The sequence below is a fragment of the Pteropus medius genome, unplaced genomic scaffold (assembly GCF_902729225.1).
Source record: "Pteropus medius unplaced genomic scaffold, Ma_sr-lr_union100, whole genome shotgun sequence".
Classification (NCBI taxonomy): Eukaryota; Metazoa; Chordata; class Mammalia; order Chiroptera; family Pteropodidae; genus Pteropus; species Pteropus medius.
In genome coordinates, this window is record NW_024354875.1 from 14,584,830 (window position 1) to 14,599,694 (window position 14,865).

The following is a 14,865-nucleotide window of genomic DNA, read 5'->3' on the forward strand; positions in this document are numbered from 1 at the left end:
ATACTCATTTAGATGCCTTGGGTGCTCTCAGGTCATTCCTTTTTAAAAGGAAGAAATATTTATATAACTATGCAGTTATTAAATTTTTTAATTACACTTTTAAACAGATGTCATTTTTGCCTTAGAAAACTCTTTGACCTTCTGTATCCAGGCTCAACAAATGTTTTCCATAAAAACCCAGATAGTAAATATTTTAAGCTTTGCTGGCTGGCAGGTTTCTGGAACTACTCAGCTCTGCTGTTGAGGTGTGAAAGAATTCATAGATAATACATGAACAAATGAGCATGGCTGTGTTCCAGTTTTATGGACACTGAAATTTGAATTTCATGTTATTTTCAGGTGTCATAATTTTGTTAATGCTTTTTGAACCATTTTAAAATGTAAATACCATTCTTAACTTGGGTGCCATACAAAAACAGGTGGCAGACTGGATTTGTTCTGCTAGCTGAACTTTGCCAACCCCTGCTATAGATAGTTAAATCTACTGGTTGGGAAAATCTGCTTTAATAATACATTCTTAAGTTCCTCCACTACCTATTCTGCCACACTGTTCCAAAATTCTTACTGATTGTGCTTATGCCTGCTGACAAAAAAAATGTTCAATTTGTTATTAACAGCTTCGTTGTGACCCCAATAATGTTGCTACTTTGTCCCGCCTCACAAGTAGCTCACAGAAGTAAATAAAAAAATTTTTTTAGCACTGTCAGCTATAAAACTAATTGTCTTTTGTTAGATGATGTAGTGTAGTATAATGCAACTGGGGAACTTGGAAACCAGACTGTACCTGGTTCTGCCACTATTCAGAGTAGTTGAGTTTCTCAAACCTCTGATGCTCCATTTTTTCTCCTCATCTGGAAGAAGTATTAAGAGATTATATTGTAATAATAAATATGAAATCACTAGTAAAGTAAAAAATATAACATTGTGGTGATGGTTGCACTTTATTATTTACTCTTCCACATGATTTCTGGCAGGGCTCCCTATTAATGCTGAAATATCCTTCTTGAAGATTAGATATAGATTAAGGATTGCATATAAACTTTCTCCAGGCATTTTGCCTCCATGCACCCACACTTTTAAGCTGCTCTTAAATTCCTCACTATACAGATGTACCAAGTCCATATATTCTTTCTTATCACTACTCTATGAAGGCACAGACTTTGTCTGTTCTGTCCCTGCTCTCCAGTACCCAAAACAATGTCTGGAATGTATTTGGGTACTGACTGAATAAATAGTTCTGAGTGAATCAGTGACACGAGTAATCCCATATGTTCACTTGCCTTTCATTATCAAAAGGAATATAAAAAGCTTATTATAAATAAAATGTTTTTAAATACATAAAATATGTAAGATTACAAAGGAAATCTACTTTATTCAGCTCTACTAAAATATAGTTCTATCCACAAATCCTTTAGTATCCATAGACTCCAGTTTTTAAAATATGGAAAAATTTTTGCTACTATTAGAGGACATTGATCCATAACTATAAATTGTAAAATTACGTTAATAGGATCAAAAACAAATGCAACCTTTATTTGGTCTCTTTAAGTACTCCTTCCCCTACACTTTGAAATTATATCAAAAAGAGCAGTGAATTTTTTAAAAGCCTATTTTGGTTAAATTTCTTTTGGTTGCAACAAGGAAAAAACAGATTTTGGCAAGCTTATTCAAAAGGGGCATTTGTCTGGGAAGATGCTGGAGTGTCTCATGGAATTGACAGGTGGAAGGAAAGGACCAAAGTTAGCTCTAGGGATTTCAGCATTATCCAGAGTAGAGCCATTAATGAAAGTCTCAGTCATGTGTCCGAATTTCAAAATACTAAAAGAGAAACCTGATCGATCCAGCTTGGATCACAGATGCGTGCTTCAGTTGGTCAGCCAAAGTCAGAAGTAGAATCATGTAGTAGAGCTATCTGCACTGAGGGCCACTGTTTGGAGTCCGGGAAGCTGGGAAACTACCTCGAGAAATATGTAGTCTTAATGATCTGACTCCAGAAAACAACATTTATTTATATTTATTAATGTCTCAAGATGAAACATTTCACTTGAAGCTGCAAGACATCTTTGTCCATTGACACTTAGACTATATTTACAATTATAAATTTTAATATGTGTCAGATCACCTACTGCCATATGAATAAATGGCTTTATGTCATATAAGACTGCCAGTATAATGTAGGGACAATATAGCATAAGGGTTAAGAGGGTAGACCTTGGGGCCAGTCTTGCATGGCTTCTGCCCTACCACTTAACTAGCTGTGAAAGTTTTGACAAATTACTCAATCTCTGATCCTCATTTTCATTATCTGTAAAAAAGAGGTTTATCAGTGAGATTTTTCTGCGGTACAATCACCAGACGATCTCACTGTTATACCACAATAAGCCTTTAGTTTTTGATCAGCAGTCTGTGGGTAAGTAGGAATAGATCTGATCTAGGCTGGGCTCAACTAGACATGGTTCCAAGTGGAGGATGGGTCTAAGTCTGTGCCACATGTCTCTCATCTTCATTGGACCTACAGCTACCTGAAGAACTTTTTCTCAGAGTAAAATGCAGGATATAGCAAGGGAGAAACCAAACTGCTAAAGCATATTTTAAGGCTTTGCTTGTGTAATGTCTGCTTTTATTCCATTTTATCAAAGAAAGTCACATGGCCAAGTCCACAGTCAAAGAGCGGAGAGGTTTAAATGTACCTTCCATGGACATGTGATGAGGAAAGGGAAGAGCGACCCAGTCTACCACAGTACATAGTATTAGTACCTATCTAGTAGAGTTGCTGTAAGTTTAATATATGTAAAGAGTTTTAAATAGTGCCTGGCACATAGTAAATGCTCAATAAATGTTATTATTAAGCATACTCTTTTGCAGAAACTAACATAAAAGTTTAGTATTGTTTATCTGTAACATAAAATACATATTTGGCAAATGTGTCACTTCACTGGAGTTAAACAGCCATGCTTAAATTTAATTAAAAACAAATCTCTAATTCTAAAATTGTAGATTAGATGAACAAGAATATGGATCTTTCAGTCTGACCAGCGAGCTTCTGGGATAGAGTGGTTCCTGACACAATTATTTAACTATTAGTAAAATCATAGATTAAAGGTCGAGTTTTACCTTCTCATTTTACAGATAATGAATTGAGCCAAGAATGGTGAGATATCTAAATTGAAAAGAAAGAGCTAGATGGATGAATGATAAATAGATAAGTAGTTAAAAATGGAAATGCAAGGAAGCAAACCTAGATCTCTAGAATTCTAGGTGAGAGCTCTTCACACTATATCTAAATGCTGTGCATCATATTTTTTCTTTCAGTGAATTTTAAAAGAAGAAATAATTTTAAGAAGCTTTTAAAATAATTTTTTCAACTAATCCTTCGATTGAGAAGAATTATTGTAACAAAGAATATACTCATACTGTAAACAAAACAAAAACAACTAATCCTTAACAGAAGCCTTCACTCATCCATTTAACTATTGAGTACTTAATATGTGTTAGGCACTGCAAAAAAAAAAACAGCAAAAAAAACTTATCTTGTGAGCATACATTATAGAGAAACAAATAATGTATAGTATATATTCCACAATCCCTTATCTGCAATTCCAAATCAAAAAGCTCTGAAACTGAATGTTTGCTACTCATACAGTAGTAAAACCTAACCTAAATCTTAATTCATTTAGTTGTAAAACTGCGAGGCTATTTATTTCTTGTTAAATAACACTTAGAATGTATACATCTTTTGCTATAGATATTAACATATTTTATTTCAGAATGCTTTCCTAGGAGCTCCAGTGGCTCAATCGGTTAGCGTGGGGTACTTATACAGGGTGCTTTCCCAGACTTCTCATGTTGAGAGGCGAGAGGATGCATATTCTATAATTACAGTACGTTTACCATATTACCTTTAAAAGCTCAAATAATTCCCAAATACATCTGGCTCCCTTGGGATTTTGTTAGGCTGTATATATCCAGAAATTATAAATACTATGAATGGAAATGAAGCAGATAAGGGTATTAGGGCCAGTAGGGATAGGTGAGGAAGTTGTTTAGCTAGAATAGTGAGAGAAGACTGAGAGGTGACATTTGAGCAGATTCTAAAACAAGCAATGGAACTCTCAAAGGAGAGGAAAGTGGTCCAGTTGTTGGGAACAGACTTGTGGCTGTCTGGGGAAGTGTTCCAGTCCGAGAGACCAAGGTCAAAGACCTAAACCAAAAGTGTGTTTAGCATATTTGAGGAAGAATGACAAGGCTGCAAGGCTGTAGAATACCAACAAAGGGAAGAGTGATCAAATAGGCTGTTAGAGGTAACCAGGGGCCCAGTCATCTAAGGCAAGATAAGGCCATTGGATATTATCTTAAATGTTATGGGATGTCTTTGAAGGGTTTGACCAAGGATATGTCTAAAATCCAATTTTCTTTTTTAACATTTCACTCTGTTGCTATATGGGTAATATGTTGTTATAGTAGTAAGGATTGAGAAAAATAAATGACCGTGACTGGATGAAATTCAGAAATTTTATGGTCTCTGGTCATTTTTAGTAAAATAATTTCTTAATCATACTTTAAAAAATATATCTCTTAGATATCCATCGAGCAGATGCTATGCTTTGAATTAGTAATCTAAATAATAAAGTATCATGTTTGTTGTTCTAGATTTTTCTCTAAGCATTACAGCTGAGAAATTAGCTTGGGCATGATAATTTTCTTCCTGATCGCTCTCCCTCTTCCAGAGATTCTTCTCTTTTACCTACTGGACAACAGCTAGAGGAAAGAGCCCTGAGCTTGTAGTAGTAAGAACTGGTTTCTTATGGAGGCTCTGCCACTAATTGGTTCTCATATTGGTTGAGTTAATTTCTCTGGACTTCATTTTCTTATAGTGTAAAATACTCGGGATTGAGTCATCTGATATAGCTATTTCTTAACTGTAGACATAAATTTAGCAAGTCCTGTGCGTAAGACTAAAATTCTATGATTCTTAATGAGACCTAATAAAAATTTCAAAATGTCCTTAAATATGAATCTAAAGAAATGTAGAATAACTGGCTATCTGTTCAAAAATGGTAAATTTCCCCTTATTTCCTTTTTAACAGGACCAAGGAAATAAATACCAGAAGCCAAGAGCACAGAATATTTCCTTCATCAATTCATAGACTCCTGATATTTCTCTAATTCCATCAATACAAAGGAATGACCACCCTGACAGATGGCCACAAAGGATGTCAACAATTTTTTGGAGGCAAGCAATGAAATATTTGTGCCATGAGTTTTCTATTTCTAAGTATGTAGAAACAAATAGAATTATGTTTTAATGAAAAAAAAGTATTTATAATATAGCAATTTATAAAAGTATAGCTAAGCTATTTCTCCCTTTTTTTTTTTCCCCGAACATTGTTGCATGTCAAAAATTACATTATGCTAAGCTGCTTTTGCCCTTACCTGAAGTATTTCATGGTGTAGGGACGTGTTTCACCCTTAAATACAAGATAAAAATTTAAATAACAGAAATTAAATACCCATGTTTGAAAACAGGGCTCTTTGTAGCTATGTTGGACACACATATTCATATAGCTACAAATACTGAATAGTTTGAGAAGTTAGAATTATTTTCTACTTATTTTAATATTATCCATAGAATTTATTATTTTTGGTTTTAATTTCTGCATTTTTTCTCACTTGTTTTTAACAAGTTTCTAAAATGTTCCAAAATCTTGGGAAATTGCCCCTTTACATCCTTCACAGCTTTATATTTTGTGAGAATTTTACATCAGAAGATCCCATTGAATTTTTAGTTACTTTCATAGCTGCTCTTACTTTTCCTGGAATAACAATCAGTCAAGGATTGTGGACCACAGTGCCATCTTCAAAATTAAAATTAATTACTTTAACCTTTAAAAGGAAAGTTTACCTGGAATGAAATTATTTTAAAGGAAAAAAAATTATAAATATAAGGAATCTGCCTTCTCCACCTTCATCAAAAATAAAAACTTAAGTAGATGAATATAAAATGAAATAAACTCATAAAAATTTAAGTAGAATGCACTAAAATTGAATTTTGCAAAGCATATTATATAAGCAGAGAAACTACTGATTTGCTCAGAATTTTTTATTTAATGTTAATTCAACTCTTAGGACTAAGGTTATCCAGCAAATGAGTCGGCTTTTTAAGTTGTACATTGAGGAATGCTTTCTAAGTGAAGGAGATCATAAATGTTTAAAAAGCCCAGTGTAGAACTTCTGAATTTTCTTTCAGTAACTAGAATCAAAATTAATATTTGCTTTTCTGTTGGGGAAAATTTCATCTAATTACATTCAAATTATTCTGCAACTTTTGGACAGCAAATCCTGATCACCAAAGAAAAGAAAGCAGCTGTGTTGCCCTTGCCTCATAGTTATAAGAATAGCATTATTATGCAGTCATTGGGATTTATAGAACCATGGATGGTTATTCACTGGCTGCCTTTGTTAGAGACACACCTAACCTTTCTGAACTGCTGATAATGTATGCATTCTGTTTGTAAAGCTCTTCAAAGACATAGATTCCTCTGCTCCTTCAGCAAACCAGTTTAGTTTAACAGCTCAGGAGAAGGAAGTTCTTTCTTATAACGATTTGTACACATTTATTAAATGACTGTTTCTAAAACTTTTCTAAGAACTATACTTTGATCACGGTTTAAGTCTTTTCTTATTTTAATACAATTCACTTAACTATTTTTAGAAATAGTTAAAATAGACCATTGTTAAGTTAGTGGAAATAGTTCCCATAAACAATACTTCTCCATTAGCAACCTATTGTCAAATTTCTCTCTCTAATATTTCCTTTTTTAACTCATCCATGTATCATATCTTATTTTGATCTTAAGTTATTCTTTAACCACAGCAACATATCTTATGTCATTTAGCTCCAATTTATATTTATTCCACATTGAGAACCAGCCCTTTGTTCTCCTTGAATTTCATTCCATTTACGACCATGTCATTAATAAGCCACAGATATTTATAATTCTAGTAGAAAGTGCTGACTATTTTACTTATTTCCCATATTTTAAGAGATATTTTTAAATTATCATAGTAAAAACTTTTAGCAGTTAGAAAGGCAACATAGAACATAGAACATATGACTTATAGGTATGACAGATTCATAGAACAGATTAAGACAAACTGATAAACGGCAGCTGTGCCACATCCACCAGCTGTGTGACCTTGGGCAAATTATTGATTCTCTTTAACCCATAATTTGTACGTCTTTAAAATTTGAATGATGATAATAATATAATTGTAAGGATTAAATGGTATAGAAAATATAAGTAAAAAGTTTAGATATTTAGCACTTGCCTATCACATAATTTCAATAAATAGGTGAGGTAGTTATTCTACTTTCTGCAAAATGATCGAAAGCAGGTTTTGTCATACTAAGTGCATTGCTTGCAAAATAAATAATGGATTTGTCCATTATACTCATACTAAATTTGTTTTACGTTATTATGTCTATTGTACCGATACTGAATTTTGTTCACATTGACATTTCCCAAAGAGCAGTTTAAAAGTTTATGCTTAAATTAACATGTGAAAATGCAGTTTACCCAGAAATCATGGTTAAAAACATAGTTGTTAAAACAAGCATTGTTAACCTTTGAGTTTCATGAAAACCATGTATATTCCAAATATTTCAAGAAATTTTATTTGTGTGTTCATGGACTCACAGCCTTTTCTAAAATTTTAACTTTATAACAACCACTATTATTTGGAGAACTATTCTATGTGCAAAGCAGAGAGAGCTCAAGAATATTCTTCTTGGGATTAAATATTTTTTATATATACTTTGATCAGATGTTTGTTTATGTGGGAAACTGATTTGATATTTCCACTAGAAAAATAAAAGTAAACAGACAATTCGGTTCTCTTTATTAGCTTCCTAGGTCTACTGTAATAAATTATCACAAACTGCATGGTTTAAGTTAACAAAAATTTATTCTCCCAAAGTTTCTGAAATCAGGTTGTCCTCAGGGACGTACCCTTTGAAGGCACTAGGGGAAAATCTATTCCATGCCTTTCTCTTAGCTTCAGGTGCTGCCAGCGATCCTTGGCATTCCTTGGCTTATAGCCGCCTTCACTTTCTTCTCCGCCTCCCTCATCGCCTGGTTTTCTCCCTCTGTCTCTTCTCTTCTTATAAGGACAGGGCCATATTGGATTGAGGCTCACCCTAATTCAGCGTAACCTCATTTTAACTTGATTACATCTACAAAGACCCTATTTCCAAGTAAGGTCATATTCATCCATGTCAAAGGTTAGGATTTGAATATATATTTTATTTGGGGTATAGGGGAGACACAATTCAACTGATAACACTGTCTTTTCTATTTCTATATAGATACTAATTTTAAAAATAATTATCTTCTAGAAAAGTGATGATTTTACTTGTGATGATATATGATCTATGAGTAGGTGTACATGTTTTGCTTATAATGATTTGGCAGTACCGTTTCTTGAACAGTTTCTTGATAATACTGTTTCCCATTAACTCAGTAGCTCTATTTTTTAAAATTATAGAACAATAGCTATTATGTTGTTTGTGTACTTGAGATCAGAGCTCAAATAATAGGGTTACATTTTTATGATCAAAGGCTTGTATCCATATTACATGTATCAGCAAATGAAAGACATTAGAGATAGTATGTCATTTGCATTTTTAATTATATTACGAGTTATCCTTTATAAATTAACTGAGAAAGTTCTTCCTTTGCTCTACTTGATTCAAAACAGGGCTACTTTTTATTTTCCTGAGTAAGAAATTCATTTTAAATTAAAATTAAGAAAAATTGTTTACCTTTCAAAATGAACTATATATTTTTAACTTTAATTCTTCTAATATATAACTTGGTATGTAGGTATATGGATCATGAGTACATTTTTATCATATCTTTCTTAGGGTCATCTCCCATATATTTAGACAATTGTCACAGATTTTTCATGTAATAAAACTTACACGGTGTGTACACTCTTATTTCAACACTTCAATAAAAGGATTTTATGTGTATTTTCTTCTCTGAGCTTCTGAAAAGGAAGGGAGGTAAAGCATTATAAAATTCTGTTGTGGGGTCCTTATGTTTTCCATTCTTGCATGAAACACATAAAATTGCCAAAACATACTTTTCATGCAGGTAAAACCTGCTTCAAATTATTCTTCGCATATAATAGTCACTCAATAAATGTTTGTAAAATGAATGAAGAAAATTGTAATTAGCCTCTCTGCTTATAGGCAGCATCCAGAAGGAGTGCTAATTGAAGGTAAGGCAATTCTGAAGCTAACTCAGTTATATACCTTCATGTTAAATATTTCCCTTAAGTTTAATATAAAACATAAACAGGAACTAGAGAATTTATAATGCTGGAAAATGGAGATATATTTATTTCCCAGAATTTTTCAAAAAACTAAAGAATTTAAGGCTTTGGTTTATATTTTTACTTCATTTTCCAAATGAAGGTTAAAACTCTGAGTAAAAAACATAAAGTACATTGTTAAATGAACAGCTGACAATGTATTTTGATTGGAATTTGGTTTTCTAAACTATGAATCAAATTACTAGAGAAGTGGTTTCTCGCCCCGGCTGTTTTCCATGGGGAGGTTTTTAAAAACATAGATGTTTTGGCCCTATCTCTACTGATTAATCTCAGTTCTTCCGATGATTAGCTGTGTGATTTTGAGTATTATTTAGTCTTGAATCAGATTCTCTGGGAGTGGAGATGATACAAGAGTAGTGGATTTTTGATAAGACTGTGTCTCACAGAAATTAGAAATAAATGTTTACTTAGAGATGTGCCGATCTAATTAGGAAAACTTTGAACTGAAAAATAAGAAATTTAAGGAGATACATATGCAAATTAAGCAATAATTTCCATATTTATAGACTTTATAGTATGAAGTGCATTAGTAACAGTGAAGTAAATACTTTGTGTTACTGATAAAAATATCTAGGGAAAATGTTAGGAAATTGTACTTTTGCCTCAAAGGTATACATTGCAAGCCCCAGGGTATGTTTCAAATTGGAATGGACTGATTTCTTAGGTGGTGAATTTAACATCAATACAGTGTTCTCATGAGTGTAAACAACCATTTTGTAGAAGTATGACAGTGTTAGTTATGGTGGTGATTGGGGATAGGATGGGGATGGCTTATGGAATTCTTATGGATTGGAAAACCTCTAATATGCTATGTTTGTAAATAATTGACAGTCCTTTCTTTGCATTTAGTTATTCGTCTATACATTTTGAAAACTTCCATGTGCCAGACACCATACTGGAAGATAAATTTATGGGTATGAAGAAAAATAGAATACACTAGGTTTGATAATTGCTACAATATAGTATCATGGAGGCAATTAAATGACATAATTGTATTTCATTTATGCTTGTGTTGGTTGTTTCTATTACCATTTAGGAACTAATGTAAACATATGAAGTAAGAATTCCAGTGTACTTAAATGTTCAGAAAGAAATGGCATTAGAAAAGATTTCATCTTGATACAGTATCTTTGAAGACAATCTTCTTGAAAACACTATATAATATTCAATGTTATATCTGAGCATGCCACTGATGAAGCTGCTTTTGATGCTACTATTGGTATTATTAATAGGCAGCATCTTGAAGAGGGAGGCCAGTTTCCTGGAAGAAAAAACTGCTGAGGATAGAGAGAAGCAGCATTCATAAGAGGAAGGATGAGTGTAGTGGGTCTTAGAGGATGCAATTCAGTTGATTCTGGAGCCCTAGAGGGAGTGAAGGGAAAGGAATTCCTAGAGAAAACTCTCTAATTCTGACTTTAACGAAGCAAAATGAGAAGAACAGTAATTAATTTTTTCCTCTGTATATTTCTAAAAGCAATTTAAGAATAAGCGAAAATTGAGCTATCTTTTTTTACTTAACTTCTCTTACTCTAGAGTTTTACTGCTTCTTGTTTTACTGGGTGTTAGTGAGTCACTCTCTTTTTCAAAATGTTTTAATTCCATAATAGAATTCAACATGTAATACTGTCAGTGAGTAAAGAAAGGGACCAGAGAAATAAATATATATTGAGGATAACCATCAGCATATTACTACTGGTAGGGTTCTTCAGAAATAAAGTGTTTATATTAGGTTTTGCTTTTGAATTATAAAAGCAATACATACTCATGGTTTTTAAAATCAGAAATTAGAAAAGTCTAAAATAAAAGTAAAATCTGAAACCATCCTGTTTCTACTTCTCAAAAGTAACTCCTATTAACTTTTTTTATGTATCGTTTCAGAAATCTTCTATCCATATACAAGTGTATATGTACACAAACATGTGACACACACATATACAAACATACACACATGCATATTCTTTTATATGCTTTTTTTTTTTTTTACATAAATGCAGCAGATCCATTGTTCTTTGCTAGTGGCTTTTCCACTGTTTGTCTCTTTATTATTGATTTCTAAGAGCTCTTCGTATGCTAATAAAAGCACCTTTTTTCATGTGTTCCAAATGTTTTTCTGTAGTTTAATTTGCCCTTCAACTTGGTTTATGGTAGTTTCCTTTTCCTATACTGAAATTTTAAATTTCAGTGTAATCAAATAATCAGTCTTTTCTATTATGGCTTCTAGAGTTTTATGTCCAAGATGATAAAATACATAACACCATTTTTTCTTCCCCACCATCATGGCTTAATTTTTGTCAAGGGGCTTTATCGTTACAGCAGTTTTAGGTTCACAGCAAAATTAAAAGGAAGGTAAACAGATTTCCCCATAGCCCCCGGCCCCAAATATGCATAGTCTCCCCCATTATCAATATCCCCACCACAATGGTACATTTATTATAATTGATGAACCTACATTAACACATTATCACCTAGAGCCTACAGTTTACAGTTAGGGTTCACTACTGGTGTTGTACATTTTATGGGTTTGGACAAATGTATAATGACATGTATCCACTATCATAGTATCATACACAGTATTTTTATGGCCTTAAAAATCCTCTATAATTTGCCTATTAATTCCCTCCTAAATTTTTTAATAAAAATTTTTGTGTTTAAATCTTTAAATCACCTGGAATTTTGTTAATGCCCTAGCAGCTTTTATTGAATAATCCATTCTTAAAATGTCACCTTTATCATAGATTAAAATCTTAAGTATATTACAGTGTTTTTCAGGATTCTTTATTATACAAATTTCTATTTGTCTATTCCTTCTATAGAACTAAATTATTACTTTACAATGTTTTTAATATCTGAAAGAACTAGTTCCCTCTTACTCCTTTTTTTCAAAAATTTCCTAGATAATTACATGCTTTTACCAGATGAACTTTGATATTATCTTTCAAGTTCTCAAAATAAAAATTTCCTATTAGTACTTTAATTGGAATATTATTAGAATAATGGATTAAACTAGGCAGAATACGAAATCTTAGAATAGTGATTGTATCTGTCCTGAAAACAAATTGCATGTCTTACAGAAATCTTGCTTTTATTCTGAGTTATTTGTTTTTGTCATATTTTTCATATTAAATGGATTTGTTTCTAGTTTTTATTTTATAATTGCATATGGTTAATATTTAGGACATTGATTTCCATATACTAATTCTATAACTAGCTACCTTTCTAAATTTTTTTTGGTTTTTCCATTGATTTTCTTGGGTTTCTCAAGTATACATGCATGTCATCATGGAAATAAGGATATAATTGTTTAATCCTTTTTCCTCCAGGTTTATTGAGATATAATTACCATAAAACATATGTAAGTTTAAGGTATACAATGTGATAATTTAATATATGTACATATTGCGAATGATTACCACAATAAGGTTAATTAACACATTTGTCATCTCAAATAGTTACCTTTTGTGTATACATGCATGTGTGTGCGTGTGTGTATGTATGTGTGGTGAGAGCTTTTAAGATCTGTTCTCTTAGCAACTTCCAGGTATACAATACAGTATTGTTAACTATAATCACTGTACATTAGATCCCTAAAACTTATTCATCTTATATTATAATTGTTAGTTTGTACCCTTTTACTGCCTTCACCCGTTTTCTCCTTTACCACCCCACCCTCAGCCACCACCAATCTACTCTCTGTTTCTATGAGTTCAGGTTTTTTTTTTGATTCCATAGATAATTGAGATTTATAGTATGTATCTTTCTCTGACTTATTTCACTTGGCATAATGCCCTCAAGTTTCATCTATGTTGTCACAAATAGCATTTTTTTTTCTTTCTCATAGCCGATTCATATATATAATTCATTCATCCGCTGATGGACATTTATGTTGTTTCTATATTTTAGCTATTGTAAATAATGCTGCAGTCGATATGGGGTGCAGATAACCCTCAGATAATGATTTCTTTTTCTTCAGATATATAGTAGTAGGGTTGCTGGGTTATCCCGTAGTTCTATTTTTAATTTTTGGAGGAAACTCCATATTATTTTACATAATGACTGTACCTATTTATATTACCACTGGCAGTGCACAAGTGTTCTCTTTCCTCTACATCCTTGCCAGCACTTTTTGATAATAGCCATTTTAACAGGTGTGATATGATATCTCATTGTATTTTTGATGTGTATTCCCCTGACGAATAGTGATGTTGAGCACTTTTTCATGTACCTGTTGTCCATTTGTGTATCCTTTTAGGAAAAGAGTCTATTCAAGTCTTTTGCTCATTTTTAAAATTAGATATTAGATATTTTCTTTTGCTATTGAGTTGTATGAGTTCTTTATTTGTTTTGGATATTAACCCCTTATCAGATATGTAATTTGCATATATTTTCTCCCATTCTTTTGGTTGTCTTTTGTTGATCTTTTTTTTTTGCTAAGTAGAAGCTTGTTTAATGTATCCCACTGAATTATTTTTGCTTTTTTTCCTTAATGTCATATCCAAAAAAAAAAATCATTGCCAAGACCAATGTGAAGGAGCTTTTGTCCTATGTTTTATGGTTTCAGGTCCTACATTTAATATTTAATCCAATTCAAGTTAATTTTAATGAGTGGTATGAGATTAGGGACCAATTTTGTTCTTTTGTATGTAGTAGTTTTCCCATCACCCTTTAAACTTTCTTTTTCCCATTGAATTTTTTTGACTCTCATGTCAACTTGGTCCCTTGTTGACCTTATGCATGTATTTCTTTTTCGGCTCTTGATTCTTCCTCATTGGTCTGTGTGTTTTAATGCCAATAGCATACTATTTTGATTACTATAGTAGTACAGTATAAATCAGAAAGCCTTATGCCTCTAGCTTTGTTCTTTCTCAAGATTGTATTGGCTATTTTGGATCTTCTGTGTTTCCATATGAATTTTATGATTGTTTTTTCTACCTGTAAAAAATGTCATTAGAATTTTGATAGGGGTTGCATTGAATATGGATAGCTTTTGGCAGTATAGACATTTTAACAATATTGATTCTTCAACTTCATGAACGTGAGATGTCTTTCCACCTATTTGTGTCATTCATTTTCTCTCATCAGTGTCTTACAGTTTTCAGTGTACAGATCTTTTACCTTCTTTGTTAAATTTATTCCTAAGTATTTTGTTCTTTTTAATGCTATTTCAAATATGATTGTTTTATTTGTTCTTCAGATTGTTCATTGTTAATGAATAGAAATACAACTTATTTTTGTATATTGATTTGTTCCTGCAATTTTACTGGATTCATTTTTGAGTTTTAACAGTTTTTTGGTAAAGTGTTTAGGTTTTTCTCTATTAAAGATCATATCATCTGCAAACAGGGACAGTTTTACTTCTTCCTTTCAGATTTAGATGCCTTTTTTTTTCTTGCCTGATTGCTTTCAACATAAACATCAACATAATAGAGGCCATATATGACAAGCCCACAGCTCACATTATGATTAATGGTA

The 14,865-nt window shown here is 32.2% G+C and overlaps 1 protein-coding gene across 8 annotated transcripts in view; it reads left to right on the top strand.

Annotated features, from left to right (window-relative positions):
• Nucleotides 1-14,865, top strand: part of MBD5 (methyl-CpG binding domain protein 5) — a 369,565-nt gene that overhangs the window by 170,432 nt on the left and 184,268 nt on the right. For 6 of the 8 annotated variants that reach the window (XR_005651314.1, XR_005651315.1, XR_005651316.1 and 3 more), the window contains exon 1: nt 5,257-5,275. The gene's annotated coding sequence lies outside the window, so the exon portion shown is untranslated. Of the gene's footprint in view, nt 1-5,087; nt 5,234-5,256; nt 5,276-14,865 lie in introns of those variants that run through there. The other 2 variants (XM_039855722.1, XM_039855717.1) reach the window with 2 other exon arrangements.